The sequence below is a fragment of the Gorilla gorilla genome, chromosome 10 (genome assembly GCF_029281585.2).
Source record: "Gorilla gorilla gorilla isolate KB3781 chromosome 10, NHGRI_mGorGor1-v2.1_pri, whole genome shotgun sequence".
NCBI classification, from domain to species: Eukaryota; Metazoa; Chordata; class Mammalia; order Primates; family Hominidae; genus Gorilla; species Gorilla gorilla.
Genome location: NC_073234.2, coordinates 130,729,205 through 130,753,308, shown reverse-complemented (window position 1 = coordinate 130,753,308; position 24,104 = coordinate 130,729,205). Strand labels below are relative to the sequence as shown.

General features: G+C 41.9%; 1 long non-coding RNA gene across 2 annotated transcripts; it reads left to right on the top strand.

Annotated features, from left to right (window-relative positions):
• The first annotated feature begins 579 nt into the window (after positions 1–579).
• LOC129525639 (uncharacterized) lies at positions 580–23,239 on the top strand. Of its 2 annotated transcripts, none has more exons than XR_010129269.1 (4): positions 580–658; positions 5,261–5,329; positions 17,933–18,025; positions 23,124–23,239. It is a non-coding gene; the product is annotated as an uncharacterized lncRNA (long non-coding RNA). The 2 variants fall into 2 exon arrangements; XR_010129268.1 differs by having other exon boundaries at positions 17,933–18,090.
• Positions 23,240–24,104: the final 865 nt, after the last annotated feature.

Sequence of the window (24,104 nt, the reverse complement as noted above, 5' to 3'; positions counted from 1 at the left end):
CCAGGCACATAGAAGGTGCTCAACAAATAGTACATGATTAATGACATTTACAGAACTGGAATTGTGTTTACATGTCTATGTCCCCTATAAATAACAAAACAGATCCCTGTCACATCTCTGCTTAAAACCTGCTGTAAACTTCTTAACAATTTCAACAACAAATATTAGAATCTCAAATGGCGACAGGAACATGGCGAGTGAGAAATGTGTAAAGCAGACTAAGGGGAACGATAAGGAGTCGCCGGGACTGTGGCAAACTGAAGAGTGCCTGAAAGATCCTTGACTAATGGGAGAAGAGCATCTTAATCTTCATTGCCCTTCACAATACCTAGAACATGGTAGGTCCTCATTAAATATATTCTCACTCTAGGTTTTCAAGGGATCAGTGGAACAATTCATATACGGGGTGCAGTATTTCCTACTTGCACTCCAGAATGGCATACACCAAGGATAGGGTAATAAAAGGCACATTTGGCAATACAACTGAAGGCAGAGAGAGCAAGACAGCAGACAGGCTTTTGGCATAATAGCACATCGATAGGTGAAGAGAAACTGAAAGTCATACTTGGAAGATGATGTGACACCATCCCCATTGTGCTTTCCGGAGATGAGCCTGATGGACTTGAATTACTGACAACCCACAGCAGAAGCTGAAGAGGTGAGCGGGCACCCTGGTTAGGTGAGAAAGAGATGGAGAGAACTGAGCCATGGAGAGGGATGGAGGAGAGAGCCCCAAGATGTGGTCAGGAGGCAGGAAGTACCTGGTTACGAGGAACTGGGGTGGTGTTTGAAAGAAAGGGTCCAGGAAGGGTGCCCCTGAGGATGTGCCTTTTGTACTTTGTTAAATAAATAATGAGAAACAGCCATGTCTCAGGCAGAGAGAAGCTCAGGAACAAAGATCCTGGGACAGGAACCAGCTTGGCATTTTGGGGAAACAGAAACAAAAGCCAGGGGAACTGGGTGGGTTGAGGCTGGGGAGCTTGGGACAAGGTGGGCTCTGAGCAATGCTCCAGGGCTGGGTGGGAATGCAGCCTCAGTGCCGTTGGGCGGAGTGTGGATTTTACTTTCAGTTAGGCAGGAGCTTGCTCATTCTGAACTCTAGCTCTCTGCTTTGGAGGTGACTCAGCTGCCCCCTTGTTTTTTCTCTGATTCTTGGCTTCTGTTCCTAGTACCACTGCTCACGCTCTTTCCTCCATGCCTGGGCCCCACCCAACCCCACTGAATCATTCTTTCTGGAGGAAGAGCCCAGACTTGTGTAAGTTACTAAAGCTCTGCATGTGATCCTGATGTACATTCAATATAGGGAACCAGTGGATCTCTCTCGCTCTCTCTTTCTCTCTCTCTGTCTCTCTCTGACTCTGTTTCTGTCTCTGTCTCTCTCTCTCCCCCTTTCTGTCTCTCCCTCTGTGTGTGTGTATACATACATGCATACATATATGTATCTGTGTATCTATATACACAGTATTTATATACATAATTATATATATGATAATCTACCCATCCATTCACCCCACCTATTATCTGTGTATCTATCTATATCTATCTAATCTAATCTGTCTACCTACCTATCATCTACTATCATATAGCTATCCATGTTTGTTTTATCTATCTATCCATTTTTAATTAAGCAAAAAAGAAAACTTCAAAGAATAGTAAAATGACATCATCTTTATGTCTCTTAGTATAACACTGATATAAACAATAAAAAGGAAACACAAGGAAAGAAAGAATGGGTAGGTCTCACTAAATAAAGACCTCATTTTGTTATCATTTGCAGCACTACAATGATTAATCAGGTACCTGAATATTTTGGCAGATTCATTTGGATTTCCTTAGGAAAAATTTCCATAAGTGGAATTGCTTATTCAAGGAGTATTAAGTTTTAAAAGCTTTCAATACATATTGTCAAATTGTTCCCTTAGCACTTACACCAAATCATTTATTTATTTATTTATTTTTAAAAAGACAACTAAAAGGCAAGAGATGTACTGGAAATAATTTTAGCTACATATATATTCAACAAAGGGTTAAGTGCTCTTTTACATAAAGCAGTCATAGAATAAGCAAAATTCTAAAACCCCAAAGGAAAATAAAATGGAACTGGGACATAAACTAATAAGTGAAAGAGAATGAAAATTTTGCTAATGAATATTTAAAACTATATATATTCACACACATTAGTTACCAGAGAAACACAAGCCATAATTGCAATAACATATTTTACTCTCAAATTTGTGATTAAAACCTACTTACCATGCTTGTGAGTGTGTGATGAAATGGACATTCATAGAATGCTGATGGGAATCTGAATTGGTATAAGCTCTAGGGTAGCATTTTGACACTGCATAGCAAAACTCTTAAAAGCATTCATTTTTCTTAACTGGATGATTCTACTTTTAGTGTTTTTTTCTAAAGAAATAAATATGCAGAAATATTTTGCCATCAGCTAATTCATTGTTGCAAATAATAGCAGAGTTGGTATGACCTTTATGGAAAACAGTGTGGAGGTTCCTCAAAAAATTAAAAATAGAGGCCGGGCGTGGCGGCTCACGCCTGTAATCCCAGCACTTTGGGAGGCCGAGGTGGACATATCACCTGAGGTCGGGAGTTCAAGACCAGCCTGACCAACATGGTGAATCCCCGTCTCTACTAAAAATACAAAATTAGCCGGGCATGGTAGCGCATGCCTGTAATCCCAGCTACTTGGGAGGCTGAGGCAGGAGAATCGCTTGAACCCAGGAGGTGGAGGTTGCAAGCTGAGATCACGCCATTGCACTCCAGCCTGGGCAACAAGAGCAAAACTCCGTCTCAAAAAAAAAAAAAAAAAAAAAAAAAAAAAAAAATAGAGCTACCATATGATCCAGAAATCTCACTACTGGTTATACATCCAAAGGAAGTGAAATCAGCATGTCAGAGAGATAGCTGAACTCCCATCTTCCATGTTCGTGGCAGCATTAGTCACAACAGCCAAGTTATGAAAGCAACCTATGTCCACTAACAGAACAACATATAGATGAAGAAAATGTGGTAGATATACACTGTGGAATAATATTCAGCTTTATTTTAAAAATCCTGCCATTTGTGGCAATGTGCAAGAAACTGGAGGACATTATGCTAAGTGAAATAAGCCAGCCACAGAAAGACAAATATTGCATGATCTCTCATTTATATGTGGAATCTAAAAACATTTAACCCATATAAACAGAAAGTAGAATGCTGGTTTTCAGGGGCTGGTGGAGGGGGTGTGGTTGTTGGGGAGATGTTTGCCAAAGGACACAAAATTTCAATTAGATAACAGGAATAAATTCAGAAGATCAGCTTTACAACTGAGTGACTAGAGTTAATGATGTACTGTGTTCTTAAAGAAGAAAAAAATATAATGTCCAAAAAAATTAGAACCTGAATATTCAACAAAAAAGACTGGTTAAATACATCATAGAATATTACAGCCTGAGAAAATGATGTCATCTATAAAATCCAAGATATAGAAATGATAAGAAAAAAAGACAGTATGCAAAAATGTGCGTACAGAGTGATCTCCATTTAAAACACAGTCACTCCCAGCTTATGCAAGAGTTTTTATTTTGGAAAGTCTTGTGCAATTCAAATTTTGCATAAGTCAAAAAGACCCTTTGTAGTCACTGCATATTTTAAAGTTGCAAAACTTTTGATGTGCCTTTGGTGTGCATGTAATTCGAACTGTCATTCAGATTTTTTCCTTTTTATTGTTGAAGTAGCCAGGGTTCACAAGAAAGGGAGCAAAGAGTTTTTTGAATATCACCCATAGTGTTGGTTGTTTAATCAGTGCTTGGTAAACACTTGTTGGATTTACTTGTAGGAGGCTGTGATGGTTTTACGGATGCTTATCAAATATTTCTGGCTCTTCATCTTTCCCAAATGTAATAGACAATCTCAGATCTCCTTGCAGTTAATTAGGGTCATGTGATTAAATCTAGCCAATGAGTTGTGAACTTCTTGATGGGCATTTAATGCCAGTGTGAGATCCACCAGAGAACTTTTTTCCTCTGCTCTTGAGAATGGCAGTATTCCAAATGATAGTTCCTCCATTATCCTTATTCTTAAAGTGAGGATGGCATGGAGCAGAGCCCTCAGCCAGCCTGTGATGAACATGTAGCATGCACAAGAAATGAGCCCTTGTTATTTCAATCCATCAAGATTTGGGGGACGTTTGTTACTGCCACAAATCCTAGCCCCTTGACACTCAAAGAGTGACCTGCAGACTGGCTGCATCAGCCTCATCTGGGGGTTTGTTAGAAATTCAGGATTTTGGACCCTTCTTTCAGACCTGCTGAATCAGGGACTGCATTTTTTTTGTTTTGTTTGTTTTTGTTTTTGTTTTTGTTTTTGTTTTTTTGAGACAGAGTCTCACTCTGTCACCCAGGCTGGAGTGCAGTGGTGAGATCTCAGCTCACTGCAGCCTCCGCCTGTTGGGTTCAAGCGATTCTCATGCCTCAGCCTCCTGAGTAGCTGGGACTACAGGGCTGCACCACCATGCCCAGCCAATTTTTGTATTTTTTAGTAGAGACAGGATTTCACCATATTGGCCTGTCTGGTCTTGAACTCCTGACCTCAAACGATCCACCCACCTCAGCCTCCCAAAGTGCTGGGATTACAGGCATGGGCCACTGCACCCAGATCTAGGAGCTGCATTTTCATAAGGGGCCTCAGGTGATCTGTGCACATAATAAGAATCCCAGAGTTCTGCTCTAGCCTATCTGGAATGATACTCAGGCGAAGGGAGGCAGAATCCGTGGAAGTTGAGAAGTGTACGCAGAAGCCTGCATTCCAGCAGGTAAGTCACTTAGCTTCTCTGAGTCTCAGTTTTCTCATAGAGATTACAGTGAGAATCCAGTAAAAATAACATACACTTCATGATGCATATTTTAAAATAAAATATATTATGTATATTTATCTATTATATATATTTACCAATAATGCACATTCAGTAATGTACATCATGGGTCCTAGTAAATGCTCAATAAATGATCGTGGGCATTATCATTTCAGAAAGGGTATAGATTGCCAAATGCCGGGACTGGAGTCTTGGCTTTCTAAAGATCTTTTCCATTACCTCTGCAGCAAGAACGACATCTTCTAAAGACTCAGGATGGCCTCTAATGTAAGGATTCAGTAAATATTGATCAATTAACCCACCCACGATGAGGTTCCTGTCAACCACTTAATCACCTTCAAATGGCATGTTTATTTACTTAATTCTTCTTCTGCCCTGTTTCTGCAGCTTCATGGCCTAATTCCCTGATCCTCCAACCAGGAGGCCTCCCCAGGCCTGAAAGAAGTGTTTGTAAAGGTAAGAACAGCTGTTAGCTTTGCATGCTTTTGTAGGATCAATGTTCTATCCCTCTTATGCCTACAGAGGGCCACTTTCTCTGAGAACTATGGAGAAATTGTTCAGCAGTAGCTAATAAACACACACACACACACACACACGCAAAACACACACACACACACACACACACACACTCTTTCTTTTTCTATCTAAGGCAGAGAAAAGTGAATACCCCAGGGAAAGGACCTGGGTAAACACAGTGATGATTAGACTGTTCACCACTTGCTTTTCCTGGAGAGAACCATCTATAGTATGTTTGTTCATTCCACCCTAAATCTTCCTGTGAGGAAGAAAATGCAGGGATTATTTATCTTTTTGTATTATGGAGAAACTGAAGTTAAGTGGCTCCCTAAGGCCATAGAAGACAGTGCCTACCAGGGCAGTGTTTGGAGTCAGGCAGGCCTGGGGATGAAGCAAGGGACCACCGAGGATGAACCTGCGGCATCCTGAGTGCGGTATTTAACTCTCTAAGCCTCAGTTTCCACATGCAGCTCCTCCCGGCTGGGAAAGCCCCGCCCCATGCACTCTGTGATGTCGATTTTGAGTTGTTTTTAAAATCAAGGGGTTGGATGCAATTATCTTTACAGAACTTTCCCATGCATGGAGCGTTAACTCATCTAATCTTCCTAATGAGAGGAAGAAATTGAGACAGAATCAGAGAGAAGAAATATAGGGGAAGAGAGAGAGAGAAAGAGAGAGAGGGAGAGCTGCTTATGGGAAACAGCATTTCATCCTTTATTAATAACAACCACATAAACCCAAACTACACTCAAAAAACTGAAGCCCACTATGAGAAGGAAATGATGCTGAATCTCTGACACGGGGACAAGCAGTCCCAGTTTGCCAGGGACTAAGGAATTCCTAGGACATGGGACTTTCAGTGCTAAAAGTCCCAGGAAACCCAAGGTGAGTTGGTCACCCTCATCTTTGACCAGGCCACAGAGATTACAAACTGGCCCAGAAAAGGTGGCATTTCAGGGAATGCTAGGGCATATGTAAAAGAGAGTGTGGCTAGAAATTTCAAGAGAGGAATTGAAAATCTCCATGGGCACCCACCACCCTCCTTCCTCATGCATGGCCTTGTCTGAGCTGAGGTTTGCAAGGGTGGGGTTGCTGGGCCAGGGGTTGGATCAATCTTTGGTAGGAGAGGGAGGTGGAGAGAGAATGGGAGGAATTGAAGCACAGAAGCTCTTTAGAAGATAGACACCAATAGCAAAACTCTAAGAATACATTCAAAATCGGAAATCATGAATGTATCACAAGACATTTTTTAAAAAGATGGGGATCATGTAATTATAGAGGAGACGAAGGCTTGCTTTTCCCTGGCATTCCCTTCTGGCAGGGAAAGAAACCAACAGGGCAACTTCATCACGCTGATTCCTTCACGCTCTGGCAGGCAAGTGATAAAATTATCAGATGAGGGTCCCCAGTCTCGTCTCCTACAGCCACTTTCGCCAAGTGTGCCATGTCTAAAATAATGAAGGTGGCCTGATTAAATGTTCGCTGGCTGCAACCGCTGTGCTAATTTGGAGATGGGCTTATTAGTTTAATGACCGCTCCAAATCATCAGAATTCATTAGCGTTAGTGCCGCGGCTTCATCCGACCTCAGCCCAAGGCTCCAGGCTGCCACCTTCGCCGTCGCCATGTCTCTATTTATATCACCCCTACTTCTCGGGGAGGACAGTGTGTGTGTGCGTGTGTGAGAGAGAGAGAGAGCAGGCACGCATACATGTGTATATGTGTGTGTACACGTGCCAGCACCACAACTGGGACTTTCTATGCACTTTATCTGCGTAATGATTTTAGCTTTTCTTCCCCCAAAGAAAAGTTGTTGTAGCCTTTTTCTGTTTTTAACACCTCCACACATGTGCAAAGAGGGGCTCTTAAAGTGCTTTGGTGAAATATTCTTTTTCATTAGACTAAGGAGGGGAAAACCCAAATAATTGCTTACAATGACCCACAGGCTCTACCTGGCCACCTACCCTCCACATGCTGGGGGGTATCTGATTTCATCTCCTGCACAGTTCTTTTCCTCACGCTCCTCCAGAGGCACAGACTTCCCATAATGCTCCTCAAACATACCAGGCATGATTGCCACCTCAGGACCTTTGCACTCACTGCCTCCTCTGCCTGAAACTCCTTCTCAAGATGGCGTCACGGAATACTCCCTTACCCCCAATTGTTGTTCAAATGTCACCTTGGGGAGGCCTATTCTGGCCATCTTATTTAAAATCATAACCTCCCTAATACCTCCCCCTCCACTTCACTCTGCCTTGTTTATTCCTATCAAATACACTATGTAATTTACATACATATCATATTTAATGCCTGACCCCCCTACACACACTGTGTCACTGTTGCCTGTTTTGTCTACTGTTATATTCCCAGTGCTTAGAACTACCAGAGAGTTGGTGCTCAATACATAGTTGTTGAATGAATAAATGAATGATCCCATAAATGCATGAATGGTGTCAATATACAAGGAAATAAGGATCACCATGGACTCAGTGGAAGTCTTTTATAGATTGCCTTTCAGCTGAGCTGTCACCGGTGGTGTTACTTGGCACAGATGAAGGTGAACAGGCCAATGTAATTCTCTCTCTTTCTGTAAGTTAGCTGGGAGGACACTGAGTGGAGGTGACAGGGAAGTTTGGGAGCTAAAAGGTTGTACAGAGAGATTGTGTGGGGCAAAGCTAAGGCCAGAGGAACCATGGTAACTTGAAGATGGAAAGAAGGAGGTGCTATAAGGGGCAAGGAAGATATACAGGTGAGGAAATGAGGAAGACACTCAAACGTGAAAAGTGAATAGAACTGAGTTACATTAGGAGAGTAAAGGTCTCCAAGTGACTGGCCCTGGATATTTACTCCAGCAACATTGTAGCTAGTATCACCTTCCAAGAGGTTTTTCTCTACTTTGCTTTTGTTTGGGGTGTTCTATGAGATTTTCCCTTTCATATCTCTCTTTCTATCCACCACCCTCTTGGGGTTATAAAGTAGGTTGTTAGACAACAAAAAGACCCTTGCTAAAATATAGGGGCTGAGAATTCTAACTTGTATTTGACTTGATTCTTCTTTTTCTCATCTGTAAAATGGGTCAGCTGTAGGTCAAATACTAGTGGTCTCCAGAAACATAGCTTAACCCTTCTAGGAACAGAGAGGTCTACAGATCTCTGCCCCTGTGGGTTCGTACAAAGAAAAGGGGTATAATGAGAGATGGGGTATAATGCAGAAAGATGTTTTTGAGTGCAATTACTTTGTCTTTAAAATAAACTTTTAATTATGACAAAAGTGATAAGGATTCAATGTAGAAAACATGGGAAATGCAGAGATAATAAGGAATATTTTGTTCCTTGGAATATTTTGCTCCTTCCTTCCTTCCCTCCTTCCTTCCTTCCTTCCTTCCTTCCCTCCCTCCCTCCTTCCCTCCTTCTTTCCTTCCTTCCCTTCCTTCCTTTCTTTCTTTCTTTCCTTCCTTCCTTCCTTCCCTCCTACCTTCCCTCCCTTTCTCCCTCCCTCCATTCTTTTCTTCCTTCCTTCCCTCCCTCCCTCCCTCCTTCTTTCCTTCCTTCCCTTCCTTCCTTTCTTTCTTTCCTTCCTACCTACCTACTTTCTTTCTTTCTTTCTTTCTTTCTTTCTTTCTTTCTTTCTTTCTTTCTTTCTTTCTTTCTTTCGTTCTTTCTTCTTGATAGAATCTCACTCTGTCGCCCAGGTTAGAGTGAAATGGTGCAATCTTGGCTCACTGCAACCTCCACCTCCCGAGTTCAAGCAATTCTTCAGCCTCCCGAGTAGCTGGGATTTCAGGTGCCCACCAACACGCCCAGCAAATTTATATATTATTAGTAAAGACGTGGTTTCACCATGTTGGCCAGGCTGGTCTCGAATGACCTCAAGTAATCCACCTACCTCGGCCTCCTAAAGTGCTGAGATTACAGGCCTGAGCCACCATGCCCGGACTTTGGTCCTTATTTCTGCAAAGATTATCTGCCACGAGTATTCCTTGATTCTAAGGTACACACATGCTCTCCTGATGTCTGAGATCAGGACACATCTTAAAATAAAGGATAGGTACATATATTTAATATTTCACACCACTCATCTCATACCCCTCTAAATAAAAGAGGACATCAAATCAATATTGAATCTTATAATGAAAATCATCTTAGATGAAAATATAACACTCTCTCTCTTAGAAAAATGGCATCGTGCTCTTTGCTGGTCTGCTCTTTTCTCACTTCATTTTAACCACACCAATATCTGGAGCTTTAGCCAAACAACTTGGCTTCTAGAAAATGTGGTAGGGAGTTTTCAAATGAGTGTGAGTTTTGCCCTTCCCTTTAACTCTCTAAATTGGTTTCTTAGGAATTAATTCCATAGTTCTTTCTCTAGATAATGTTTTAAAAAATATCTTCACATGAAAAACACAATCCCCCCCCCCTTTTTTTTTTTGAGATGGAGTCTTGCTCTGTCACTAGGCTGGAGTGCAGTGACTCAATCTCGGCTCACTGCAACCTCTGCCTCCCAGGTTCAAGTGATTCTCCTACCTCAGCCTTACAAGTAGCTGGGACTATACGCCCGCGCCACCACACCTGGCTAATTTTTGTATTTTTAGGAGGAATGGGGTTTCACCACGTTGACCAGGATGGTCTCGGTCTCCCGACCTCGTGATCTGCCCGCCTTGGCTTCCCAAGATGCTGGGATTACAGGCGTGAGCCACAGAACCCGGCCGATCCAATCTTAAACTTACAACTTATGAGTTTTGTGACCTTACACAAGAGTCTTAATCTTTCTGGACTTCACTTTTTTGATCTGCATAATGGGAACAGTAATAGGACCCCTCTCCGTGGGGTATCTGAAAGGATTATATGAGGTAATGGATGTAAACAGCACTTATGAAAACACATAGCAAGTATTCCATAAGTGGTAGCAATATTAAAAGGTTAAAAATTTGAAAAAAACATATAAACACAAAGAGAAAAATAACAATGATCTGCAATTTTGTTACCTAAAACGAAAACTACCTTTTAATTTATATTCATCCACATTTTCTGTACATTCTCAAGTATTATATATACACCCAGACACACACAGGCATGCACTTATATGCCCATAAAAGTGAGATGAAACTGTATATATCTTTCAGTAAACAACTTTTCCCATTCTCCAATAAAGTATAAATATCTTTCCAGGTCAACTCCCTTAGATCTTTTAGATTCCAAGAACAAAAGATAAAAGAAGTTCTATCAAAATACAAACAACAAGCAACAACAACAACAATCTTCCTACCTTGATGTGTACATCTGTAATTGTGGTGTTAAAGTTGTGTAGGGAAAAAGGGAGAAAGCTTCATTTGTCTTCCTCCAGCTTGAGTTGATAGGTGGTGATTGGACTAATGGTCCCATGTACTGTTGTAACTTCAGGAACCGCCGTGAAGCAAGGATTCACCAAAGAGGGGAAGTGAGAGGATTTTGTTTGCTTATTTAATAAAAAAAATTAAAAAAAATAGAGATTTCCTTTAGCTTGGAGGTATGGTTTAATTAGAATGGTTTTCTCCCGGGTTTTTGTGCCCTCATTCTCCACCCCTCCTCCATAAAGCCCGCCTGAGAAATGGCTTCTTAAATATGAACAAAATCATCCTAATTATTTAATCTACTCTTATGGAACACAGCACGTGGAAGAATGCGCCCTCAGTTTGACCTTGTGTGGTAGAGGAAAAGAGAGAAAGTCTAGATTTAAAAAACAAACAAACAAATACAATGACACAAAGCTCTTCTTTACTTTGACTGTTTTGCTCTTGTCTGCTTAATTTCTCTTAACTGTGGGCTCCTTGAGGGAAGATACCCCATCAGATTTATTTGTGCACCCTCAGAACCTCCCTAACACAAGGTACAGATCTCGGAATGAATAAGTGAATGGATGAATGAATGTAAGAGGGAGTGATTTGCAAAATCATTGCCAGCTTTGCTATTTTTCTTTTCTCTTAGACATGATCAGTAATAGAAGACTACTACATTTTATTCGTCTAAGGAAGGGATGTTCTTAAACTTAGGTTTCCTCTACCTTCTTTCCTCAGAAAGAAAAAACAATAAAGATTCCTATGAGGAAATTATAATAAAGAGGAGGCCATACACAGTGTTACATAACTCAAATTGCAAGCTGTGATTGGTTTTGGTAGGGAGGTGGGATTTGGGGGATGAGGAAGAGACCTCCTGCCAACAAGCTCCTCACATTTCAGTGTCCTAGGTAATCATCCACTGGAAATCCTCTTAAAGCCCACGTTCATGCATTCCACATTTAAAATGCATAAAACTTTTGATGATTCAAAAAGGTTCTCCGAGGTTGATGTGGTGGTCGGGGCCATGTGAATCCTCATACCCCATAATATGTCTCGAGGGATTTCTCAAATCCCATGTTTACGAAAGTGAGCCTTATGCCCTTCTGTACACTTACACATGTTTAAAGGATCGTCTTGAAGTGTGAAGAAACAAAGGTGTGGGAGTCAGAGCCCATTTCATTGTCTATGGAGCCAGGATCCCAGCAGAAAAAAAAAAAAAATGCGTTCAGCTGTTTAACTGAGAGACATTTCCATAAGGGCTATTTACAGAATTGTGAGCTGAGTTAGGAGAACCAGAAATGGATGATGAAGCACCATCAGGGACTTCTAACAGCAGGAAGTTGTCACCAACCCTGGAACACAAGGGGCAGTGGGAGGAAAACGACCCTTGGGGTCCAGTGAAAGCTGGAGCCATGGAGGTGAGGTCACCTAGTGAGTGGTGTAGACATGGGGAGCCACAAACCCTTTCAGATATATAATACAGAAGCAGAGAGGGAGTAGAGGCATTGATACCCAAGCTCTCTCTCTCTCGCCACCCTCAGTCTTCTGCTGGTGTTTATCATTGGTCAAACCCAACTGAAAGCCAGGGGTAAGGGAACATGAGTTTCATAGTCTGCGTGTATCACAAAGAGGGCAGAGCAAGGTAGAGAATTAACTTTTGAGATGGAATTGGAGTTAGAATAACCAGCATCCTTGATTCAAGGTGGTAAAAGGGAAGACAATGCCACCTGCCTATTTGTTGAGGAGACTGAGTTGACAGGAACAAAGTTTATCGGGTGATATTCCCGTGCAGAATCAACATAGAAGCTCCTCATTCTTTGGCAAGAAATGTTCCCTCCAATTGTATATATTTGACATTGGTCCGAGTGATGGATGGAGAGAAAAAATAAAGGATACTAGGTCCTCGGTGTGTTGTTTCACATGAAGACCACAAAGATTTTCTAGCTGAGAGATGTATTCTTATGGTAACCAGCTTCTAATAGTCCTATCCTTGTGTAGTTCCCTCCCACATTATACCACGGTTGGTCTCACCAATGGCATACAGCAGAAGTGATGGTGTTTCACCTCTGAGATTAGATAACAAAAGAAATTGCAGGTATATTATCTCTCCCCCATCCCCCCCTTTCCTGCTCTCCTTTTTCCTTCCTCCCTTCTCCCTCCTCCCTGCTCTCTTCTCTCCTCTCTGTCTTTCAACTGATCACGGCGGGGCGGGGGGCAGGTGGGGGGAGCTATTTTGGGAGCAGCCCTGAAGAGAGACCTACATAGTGAGAATCTGAGACTTCCTGCCAACAGCCACATGAATAAGCATTGAAATGAATTTCCCCCAGTCAAGCCTTCAAATGAGATGACAGCCCATCTGACTACTTGACTGCCATGTCATGAGAGACTCTGAAGCAGAACCATGCAGTTAAGCTGCTTCCAGATTCTTGATGTTCAGAAACTGCGAGCTAACTTTGAGGTTAAATGCATTTGCTCTTTTTCAGTAATGATTTGTAACATGCATTGGAACCTTTTATTTTGTGCTTATTTTAATCTTTCACAAAGCCTGGGATTCACACTCTCTTAACTGTGTAACAAAGTCCTTGTCTAGCCTCTGAGGCTCAGTTTCTTCAATTTTCAGTGAAGATCACAATAATCCTATCAAAAGGGTTGTCCTGAGGATCAAATTGTTGTCCAAAATACTTATAGTATTCTAATTCCCTAGGACAGTGCCTAAAACAGAGTAACTACTTAACAAACTTAGTTGTTATCATTAAAGAGGGAGAAAAATGGGTTTCAAATACTATTTATAATTAAGAGCATGGCACCAATGAGACCTGAGATTACAGTTCACCATTACTGCATGGTCTATTTCAGCTCTGTTATTTCTCTTGCCTCGAAGACAGTTCTGTTCTCTCACAATTGCTGCAATGCACAGTTTCCCAAAACAACATGCAGTTCTGCCAACCTCAGAGGCCTGGAGTTTTGAAACATCCCCCTCCTGACCATGGAGAATTGGCTGTCTCCACTCGCTCCTCCTTGGCAGAAGGGGAATCCCTGATTTTCTGGACATGCTTTGTCACTCCCTGGGTGTAAGCCAGATCTTGCTCATGATTTCCATTCTCTAATGACTCGGGGATGAGTATGTGACTGAGTCATAGGGAGCCGGTGGGGTGTGGGTGGCTGTATGGTGTTTATACTGAAATCACAGGGGGTTGGGGCTTCATAGAAAATAGCAACAATGAGTAGATGACCGGTTCAGATGTGAGTTCAGCAAACCACCAAGGCACGTGTATACCTATGTAACAAACCTGCATGTTTTGCACATGTATCCCAGAACTTAAAGTATAATTTAAAAAAAGAAAAAAAAAAGAAAATAGCAACAATGAATAAGGAGTCAGAGCAGCTCACCCAAGCTCTGTCATGTTTCACACTTAACCTGGGAAAATTCACCAACTTTCCTTGTTGCTAAAAACTGCCAAGTTTTTCAATCAGTAAGCGCATCTTCTTTCTCTCTAAGAATGATGTCAAGAGCACTATTAGTAGCTTTTGTCTTGAAGCTTGAGCTGGCCTTCATGACAATCTTCCCACTTTGGCAAGAGAGTACATCCATTTTAGTTTTCAACTCTCCCTTACTCCCCAGAAGCAGGTAAAAAGGAAAAGCAGCAGTGAAAATAGTAGCTGTCATTCTGTGTCAATTACCCTCCCAGGCATAGAAAACTCTGACTGGAAAAGAATGGAAGAAAATTGCCAAGTGGACAGAAGGTTGAATCCCAGTATTTTCTCTCCAAAGCAATTCACCTTTCAGACTACACAGATTCAAAAAAGCATATGGGCCGGGTGTGGTGGCACATGCCTGTAATACCAGCACTTCGGGAGGCCGAAGTGGGGGTATCACATGGAGTCAGGGGTTTGAGACCAGCCTGGCCGACATGGTGAAACCCCATCTTTACTAAAAATACAAAAATTATCCAGGTGTGGTGGCATACACCTGTAATGTCAGCTATTCTGGAGGCTGAGGCAGGAGAATCACTTGAACCGAGGAGGCAGAGGTTACAGTGAGCCAAGGTTGTACCACTGCACTCCAACCTGGATGATAGAGTGAGTGAGACCCTGTCTTAAAACAAGCAAACAAACAAAAGCATATGTACAAGCACATATTTAGAGTCATGCTGTTTACAATAGTGAAAAATAGGAAGCTACAAAAATGACCATCTATTCGTGACTAATTCAACTCATTCATATACTTTCAAAAGTGGTATACTCTATAACCATTAGCAAGAATATGCTATATTTATTTGTATTATATACCCAAAGGATTATAAATCATTCTACTATAAAGACACATGCACACATATGTTTATTGAGCCACTGTTCACAATAGCAAAGACTTGGAATCAACCCAAATGCCTATTAATGATAGACTGGATAAAGAAAATGTGGCACATCATATACACCGTGGAATATTATGCAGCCATAACAAAGAATGGGTTCATGTCCTTTGCAGGGAAGCCATCGTTCTCAGCAAACTAATACAGGAACAAAAAAGCAAACACTGCATGTTCTCACTCATAAGTGGGAGTTAAACAATGAGAACACCTGGACACAGGGAAGGGAACATCACACACGGGGGCCTGTCAGGGGATGGGGGGCTAGGGGAGGGAGAGCATTAGGACAAATACCTAATGCATGCGGGACTTAAAAACCTAGATGATGGGTTGATGGGTGCAGCAAACCACCATGGCACGTGTATACCTATGTAACAAACTTGCATGTTCTGCACATGTATCCCAGAACTTAAAGTAAAATTTAAAAAAGATAAATAAATAAAAAACAAACAAAATCACACAAAGGAATGTATAAAATATCTATTAAGTGAGCCACGTCACAGTATAATAGGAATAGTGTAGTTCCATTTCTGTTTTGAATTATCCTCTGAGTGTGTATCTGCATATATTTATTTGAATAAAACATTTAGATGTCTGGAACGTTACACGCTAAACTATTAACAGTAATTGGGGGTGGCCTGGTTTTGGGAAGGATCATAAGAAAAACAGCTTTTACTCTCTAAAAATCTCTAAAATTCTATACTGTTTGAAATTCTAACAACAAACATATTTGTGGATGACTTTTAATTACTTTTTATTAAGCAGCTTAAAAACGGAGAGGTATAAGACATGGTGCCCTGGGTTTCTTCTAGTTTCTCTGCAACAAACCAGTTATGAACAACTAGCTAGTTTTGGAGAGAGGCCCCAAGTATAGGAGAAGGGGAAAAAATGAAGGGATGTGGGAGAAAGAAAAGAAGGGAACTGGACAGTGGGAAGAGAAAATAACTACACGAGTATAGTCCAACAGGAACTATGGAAGAATTCTAAAACTCTAGACTCACCTGGAAGTTTGCTGAAAGACAAAGTTGGGGCCCTAGCCCTGGAGATCTTGAGTCAGTCGGTCTAGAGAGGACAAGGGAAACTGCATTTTAATGCTTCTCCCAGGTGTCTCTCTCATTAGAAAACATAAACAATGGGGTTAAGGCCCAGCTCCACAACCACTGCCTCTGCAACCTTGGACAGGCTGCTTGACCTCTCTGTCCGTTTGTTTCCTCATCTATAAAAAGAATTCCTTACACTCTCTTTCTCAAATGTGACTTTGTATCACAATAGCCTGGAGGGCTTGTTAAAATGCAGATTTCTGAATCTCCCTTTCTGCAAATTTCTGAGTCATTGGGTCTAGCAGTGAGCCCGATAAATTTGCATTTTGAACAAGTTCAAGCGCTGTGGATGCTGCTGGTCTGGAAATCACTTTTGAGAACCAGGACTTTACCATTGAACGAGCCACAGGTTGCTGTAAGTAAGGTGCAAACGAAATCATACATGAGTGAGTGTTTTGAAACTAAAAAGGCTCATGTCACGGTGGTTAAATGTATCATTAACATCCTGCCTCCTCTACTTATAACTTTACAATTTGAGGAAAAACATCATATAGTCTTCCTGAGCCTTGATTTCCACATCTCTAAAATGAGTATAACATTTGATAGATGTGAAATTTCCGTGAAATATGCATTAATTCTCACATGATTACCACAGGAATGCTGGGAAGATTAAATCATTTTCAATGGAGAAAGTGTCTACCTGTGACAATTTTTGCTTTTATTACTGTCAGTGCTAAAACACTGTAAATGAGGAAAAAAAAAGATTTGGGCACCAGGGGAATTCAGCTATAATTTATCAAGCCTCGTCTGCATGCTCAGGGGTGGCCATTCAGTGAAAATTGAAGTAGCAGGAATCTCTTTGCCAAACCACAGCAAGAACTCAGGCACCGGGCTCTGGATCCTGATACAGGTGTGCTGCAGAGTGGGTCATGTGACCTTGATACTAAGAACCATTATTCCCTTGCTTAGAATTGGAAATCTGAGAACTTCCCCTTGGGACTCTTGAGAAATCAGCCAGTCAACATGATCAAGAGCTGGCTGGAAAGCCAGGCTCTTTTCCTCCAGACCTATTTGGGTCTTGAGGCCTTGAACACCCATGGGTCCCTTCTCCACTCTGAGCCCAGTTCACCCTCTGTGTCCCAGTTTTTCCATGCCCCAAACTCCCAGATCTTCGTGCGGGTTCTGCGAAGAAGTGGCAAGAACACAAACCCTGACACCAGCATCCTGCCCATTGGTAGGCAAGCTCTGCTCCTCCCTGCTGCATTCTGATGGGGAGCGGACAGATGTAAGAGTTGTTGAAAGAATTGAGTTAACCCAAGGGAACCACCTGGCACATAGTAGATGCTTTCCCAGTGAGATCTGCTGTTCTCAACCCTCCACCATGCCTATCTAGTCACTGTCCCTTCCAGGGACACCCTAAAGTGGTTGAAGGACTGTCCTGCCAGGGACATGACTTGGCTCCTCCCTACTCATGAGTTTCCTGCCAGCCTTTCCCATGACGTCTTTCATTGCTTTTCAGTCCATGATTCATCTAAACAAACGCTTAGTGTTTTTTGTAAGCATGCTTACCCCAGTTCTCCATCATCAGGGCCACCCGGGAATGCTCTTTTAAATAACAGATTCTTCTTCTTTCTTTTTCTTCTTCTTCTTCTTCTTTTTTTTTTTTTTTTGCCAATTCTTGGGCTCTAATTTTAAATAGCAGATTCTTCTTCTTTCTTCTTCTTCTTCTTCTTCTTTTTTTTTTTTTGCCAATTAATTCTTGGGCTCTAATTTTAAATAGCAGATTCTTCTTCTTCTTCTTCTTTTTTTTTTTTTTTTTGCCAGTTCTTGGGCTGTAACTCAGATTATCTGCGTCAGGTTCTTTGAAGATGAGGCCACTTCCGCATTGTTAAGAAGTTCCATGGATTCTCATGCACGGTAAAGTTGAAGAATCACTGTTCTCCACGATTTTGTGTCTGTACTGGAGAAGTTGGCTCAGAGATGTATGTATATTATTATCATATATTGTTAAAGCTATTTTGATAGATAACATCAATAACAATGACTGTATCCATTGAGTATTTACTAGGTGTGAGACCTTATAGCAAGGTGCAGGCAGCAAACTACAGCCCCCTCGCCAAATTCAGCTCACCTCCTGTTTTTGCAAATGAAATTTTGTTGGGTTCTGTACTGTCTATGGCTACTTGCATGTGCCACAGCAGCAGAGCTCAGTACTTGCAACAGGACCCCAGGGTCAGCACAACGAAGAATATGTATTCTCTTCCCTTTTAAGAAAAAGAGTTTGCAGAACTCTGCCACAGAGATGAGCACAGACCCTGTGTGCTCAAAGATACTGTGTCCACTCTACCATGAAATCATGGTGAATCCTTAAAAGTGATGCCATAGAAAAATAATTTCTGCTACTGAAAAATGCTCATATTGGAGAGTGAAGTAAAAAACACAGAGACGCTAGATTTCAATCTTGAGCAATTATTGCTCTGTGCCTCACTCTCCTTATTGGAAAAATGGCAGCAACAAAAATAGTTCCTCCTGGCATTTGTGGAGATTAAGTGAGAAGACTAAAGTAAAGGGCTTGGCCCCATGTCTAACACATCATAAATGCTCTAAAGAAACCCACAGTCATTCTTTAATCTGCATGGTAAGTAAGATTTTCATTCTCTCCAAGTTACTTGTCCACTTATACTAAATGTTTGACAAAATTTTACAAAAAGTTATGCGTGCCATACAAAAGAACAAAGTCATGCCCTTTGCAGCAACATGGATGGAGCTGGAAACCATTACTCTAAGTAAACCAGCACAAGAACTGAAAACCAAATGCCTCATATTCTCACTTATAAATGGGAGCTAAACATTGAATGCACATAGACATAAAGATCAGAACAACAGTCACTGGAGACCACTAAACGGGGGAGGGAAGGAAAATGGCTGAAAACCCACCTACTGTGTACTATGCTCACTACCTGGGTGATGGGATCATTTGCATTCCAAACCCCAGCACCGTGCACGATATCCATGTCACAAATCTGCAGATATACCCCCTGAGTCTAAAATAAAAGCTGAAAAATTGTAAAAAGTGATGCATGTGCTTGCATAGCTGTATGATAGGCAAAAGCACCTGTTTGCTGTTTGCTTGTTTGTTGTCAGGATGGGTCCTGCCTCCTGGAACTTTGCTCTATCCCCACTTACTGTTCTGCAGGACCTCATGATTCTCAAAGCAAATCACCTGTAAATTGCTCCCTGGCACAGTTTCCAGTTGCCACCTGCGATTTTATTTGCCTGTGGATTTTGCTGATAACAAATGCCTCTGTGCCTTTATACAAATTCCTCTTTTCTTCATCTGGTCTTGGTTTCTCTGTCTTTAAAAGGGGAACATTAGGAGGAGATGGTCTGTGAGCCCCTCTCCAGCTCTCACATTCCGCTGCCCTGGGATGGTGAAGCAGCTTACGCACTTGAAGTTCCCACCACGTCCAGCTTCCTCACTGTGCTCTGGGGAGCGGAAAGCCTGTGAAACAGAGCTTCCCTCCTTCTGGGCTGCTGGGCGTGGTGATCCTTTCAGCAACTCTGGGATCTGGATTAGGAGCTTGAGCAATGACCCTAAGCCCTGCACTCTATTTAATTTCCTTGATTTATAGCCAGGATTTCTTGCACCTCCAGGGGAGAGAGGTACTGCCATCTCAGTCTGATTCCCAGGCTGAGCCCACAATTCCTCGGCCTGTTTATCCACCTCTTGCTACAACAGAGTCCATCTCCAGGGGCCATTGTGCACCTCTTTTGAATGAGGTGGCATAGCCAAGCCCTGGCTCCTCTCCACCCACTAGGATTTCCTCTCGTGGAGGTGGCTTTGGGTTCTCATGATGCATGCATCCTAGCCCTGAAGACTGCCCAAGGGACAACATGTGAATTTTATCAGCAACCCCCAGTGGGGCTTCCTTGGACCCCTAAGATCCCATTTGTTTGTCTGACATTGGGGGTGGAGACCAGCACAGCCCCAAAGGTAGAGCTTGGTGAGTCTTGGGGCGGCTGGAGGACGTGTGCAGGCCAGCAGTTGGGAGCAGAAGCCCTGGGGAGAGAGAGTTGGCCCCAGCTTCAGTTGGCTGTCCTGGGTTAGAGGGGAAGTTGAGAAGGGAATCCAGGATCTGACAAGACCCAGGAGGGGAGGAGGTCAGGATGGGGAAATAAGGACATGAGAACTCTGTCCTCCTTTCTCATGGCTTTCTCCTTTAACTGGAGCCAGGTTTGCTTCCAAAGCAGCTGGTGTAACCAAGCTGAGGCCAGGGAACTGGAAACCTGGGCATATCCACAAGCAATATGGATGCGGAAGTTGTCGCTGTGTATATGGTAGGTGTCCCCACAGATGCAGGAAGCTTAACTCCCACTGGTCCTTTCCCAGATGCGAACGTTGACACCTTGGGAACCCTTATGCAAGTCTGCAAGCAGCTCAGTCTCCTTCTTCCTTTTTCTCCCTTTTTCTTCTCTTTTACTCATTATTCTTCTATTGTGGTCCTCTTTTCCTAGCTTTCCTCTCTCTTCCCAGCTTTTTCTCTCCCCTTTCCCTTGTTCTCCTGTCATTCTCACTATCTCCCTGTCTTCTCTCCCACTCCTCTTTTATATTTTCTTTCTTCTTTTTATTCGGTTTCCTCTTTGTCTATCACTTGTATCCCCTTCCCTTCTTCTGTTGCACTTCGTTACTTCCTAAAGCAGTCATCCTCAGTGTGGTCGCCGGACCAACAGATCAGCATCACCTGGGAACTTGTTAGAAATGCAAATTCTCTGACCCCACTCCAGACCTGCTGCCTCAGCCACTCCCGGAGTGGAACCTGACAATCTGTGTTTTCGTAAGCCTCCAGGGGAGACAATGCAAGCTAAAGTTTGAGAATCATGATATAAGAGGAAAATGGCAATTTTCAAAAAAATTGGAGTATCTTTGAGTGCTGATCCAAAAAGCCCTCATTTCTAAACATGTAAAGCCCTCCTGTCCCCATTAGCTAATTTGGACGTTGGACCACCAGCCTGGCTGAGATGCTTTCAGAAAGCAACACAAGCAATTACACTCAAGTTCTCTGATTACTATCAGGCTGCTAAATCCCCTCGGCCAAACTATGTCTTTCCTGTTCCTGGACTCTGCCTTGCTTCCTCTCCTTCTCCAGTTGCTTTGAGGAGTAAGGCATCAGGGGACACTGGACCTTATATCCAGCAGCTCATAGTCAGGATCAACATTTGGCAAAGTGTGTTTCTCAGATACTGATAGGGATATTAATAGAAAAGGGTACCGTAGTCGAATACAGGTGGGGAATGCTCAGTAAACAGATTTCTTGATTGCAGAATTTTTTAGAGTCCAAGTGCATAGTGGCTCTTGGTTGTTTCTTTTTTTTTTTTCCCCCCCAAGGCAGAGTCTCACTGTGTCACCCAGGTTGCAGTGCAGTGGCACGATCATGGCTCACTGCAGTCTGAACTTCCTAGGCTCAAGAATCCTCCAGCCTCAGCCACCAGAGTAGCTGGAACCACAGACGTGCACCAGCGTAGTGGCTCTTAAAAGCGGTTCGGTGCTAGTAGCATATCCTGAACTTAACCACAGAGCTCTATTTTCCACTGGGCATTGCACAGGATAAGTAGATTTGGAAGATGCTAATTTAGGAGTTCATAACCTTTCTCCTCAGGAGTGTCACCTGTCTTAGGCAGTGTCTGGTATGGAGGAAAGGAACCAAGATGGTGCTCAGTAGAGTATTTTGACCCTGAAAGGGCCTGTGCATGAAGAGAAAGGGCATGTTCAGGAGCTCCTGGGCCTCCTGACATGCCCACCTGTTGGTGTCTAAGTGGGTGATGAACAGCCTTTTGTGCTCAGATGGTGAAGCCAGCTTCCCTCCATGATACTGACTATACTCTGATTCCAGGAGGAAGAATGAGAAAACTATCCTTAAGTTGCTCTTTCTTAAAGATGCCCAGAACATACCCCTGGAGGTTCTCTTTCAGTAGATCTGGCATGAGGTCTGGGAATCTAGATTTTTTTAAAGTTCCCAGGGGCTTTGGATATAAAACGAGAGCTAAAAGCCACTGGTTTACATGAATCCATGCATGGTGTTTAAATAATGATATGTTCAGGGAAATAGAGAAACCAGAGCTATGTCCATAACCTTTGAAACAGACATAAGGGAAGACAGCCAGATCCTTTTTCTAACATCATACATGGGGCCCTCAACAGGGAAAATGGACTGTGGTTTTGCTTGGGGGTGGTAACATTGAGGTGGGAGTAGAGAGAGAGAGCTTCTTATTTTCCTATAAACCTGAAAGATACAAAACCGTGGTTTAGATCAGTGACAAATAACCCTGTTTTTTTCCATCAGAAAGAATTATTCAGGAAAAACAGAACAATTTTATAGCCTATTTTTTCCATTAAACTTGAAAATAGTTTTATTGAGTCCCACAAGGGGGAAATGTGTTTTTACCATTGAGATGATCAACCTGCTTTTAGCAGCAGAAATCTTTTCTCAAGAGAAGCCTTATATTTAAACTCCAACATATACTATATTAAAAAAGGTCACACTGCTTGAAGAGTAGATGGGAGATCTGAGGTTCAAATAAGTGGGTCATTTTCTCACTGAGTTTTGGAGGTAATACAGGCATTTTGGGGGAACAAGAATGGGAAACCCATATCCCACTTTCTGGATTCCTCCGCCCGCCAAAGTCAATGAGAAAATCAGCACTTCTCTCCCTCCACAAAAATGTTATTTTCCAAGAATATTAAATTAGTCACAACATGACAGCAGCTTCCCAATTTGTAACATGATACCAAATCTCAAACTACATTTATTTTAATGAATTGAGATTCTAGCAATTACACTTAAAAATTCTCTTTAATTTTTAGAATTCACATCACTTAAACTTCTACAGAGACTTCTTAGTTGTTGCTGTTTTTAATCTGGGATTTGATAGAGTTCATGACTTTTTCATCTCATCTGAAAAGACTACAGCAACAATAACAAAATAAACTTAGTGTATACTGTCCTTATTCTTGCAGGAAGAAGTAACTGGAACACAATCATCTGGCAAAATCAACTGAGGAAAATGGAAAAAAGTACCACCTTGCTAGTAATATTTTAGTGGCAATAATACCCAAATAATGTGGATCCCAATCAAGGTAATAAACAGATCCATCATCTTCCAAAGTTTTCTTGTGTCCCTTTGTGTGTGTGTGTGTGTTTGTGTGTGTGTGTGTGTTAAGAACACTTAACATGAGATCCACCCTTTTAACAAATTTTTAAGTACATATTATTGTATTAACTACAGGCACTATGTTATACAGAAGATCTTGAGAACTTATCCATATTGCATAACAGAAACTTTATACCCATTGAGGAAACAACTCCTCATTTCCCTCTTTCCCCAGCCTTGGCAACCACCATGCTGTTCTCTGCTTTTATGAGTTTGGCTATTTTAGATTTCTCATAGAAGTGGGATAATGCAGTATTTATCCTTCTGTGACTGGTTTGTATCACTTAGCATAACGTCCACCAGTTTGATTCATATTGTATGTAAATGGGAAGATTTCCTTGTTTTCTTTAAGCCTGGATGATATTTTGTTGAGGTTGCTTCCATGACTTGGCTACCTGTGTGTGCTACTTGAAGTGTAGATTATCTCTTCAAAATCCTCATTTCAATTCCTTTAGCTATAAACTCTGGAGTGGAATTGCTGGATCATATGGTAGCTCTATTTTTAATTATTGGAGGAACTTCTATTTTGTTTCCTAAAATGGCCATACCAATTTACATTCCCACCAATAGCGTACAAGAGTTCTTTTTTTTTCTACATCCTTGCCAACACATCTATTTTCCCTTTGAAAATAGCCATTCTAATAGGTATGACGTGATATTTCATTGTGGTTTTGATTTGTGTTTCCCTGATGATTAGTGATGTTGAGCACCTTCTCATATATGAGAGGACTTCAAAAATTCATGAAGAAAAACTTTATCTTTTATATTAAAAGATAAAAAGAAAAAA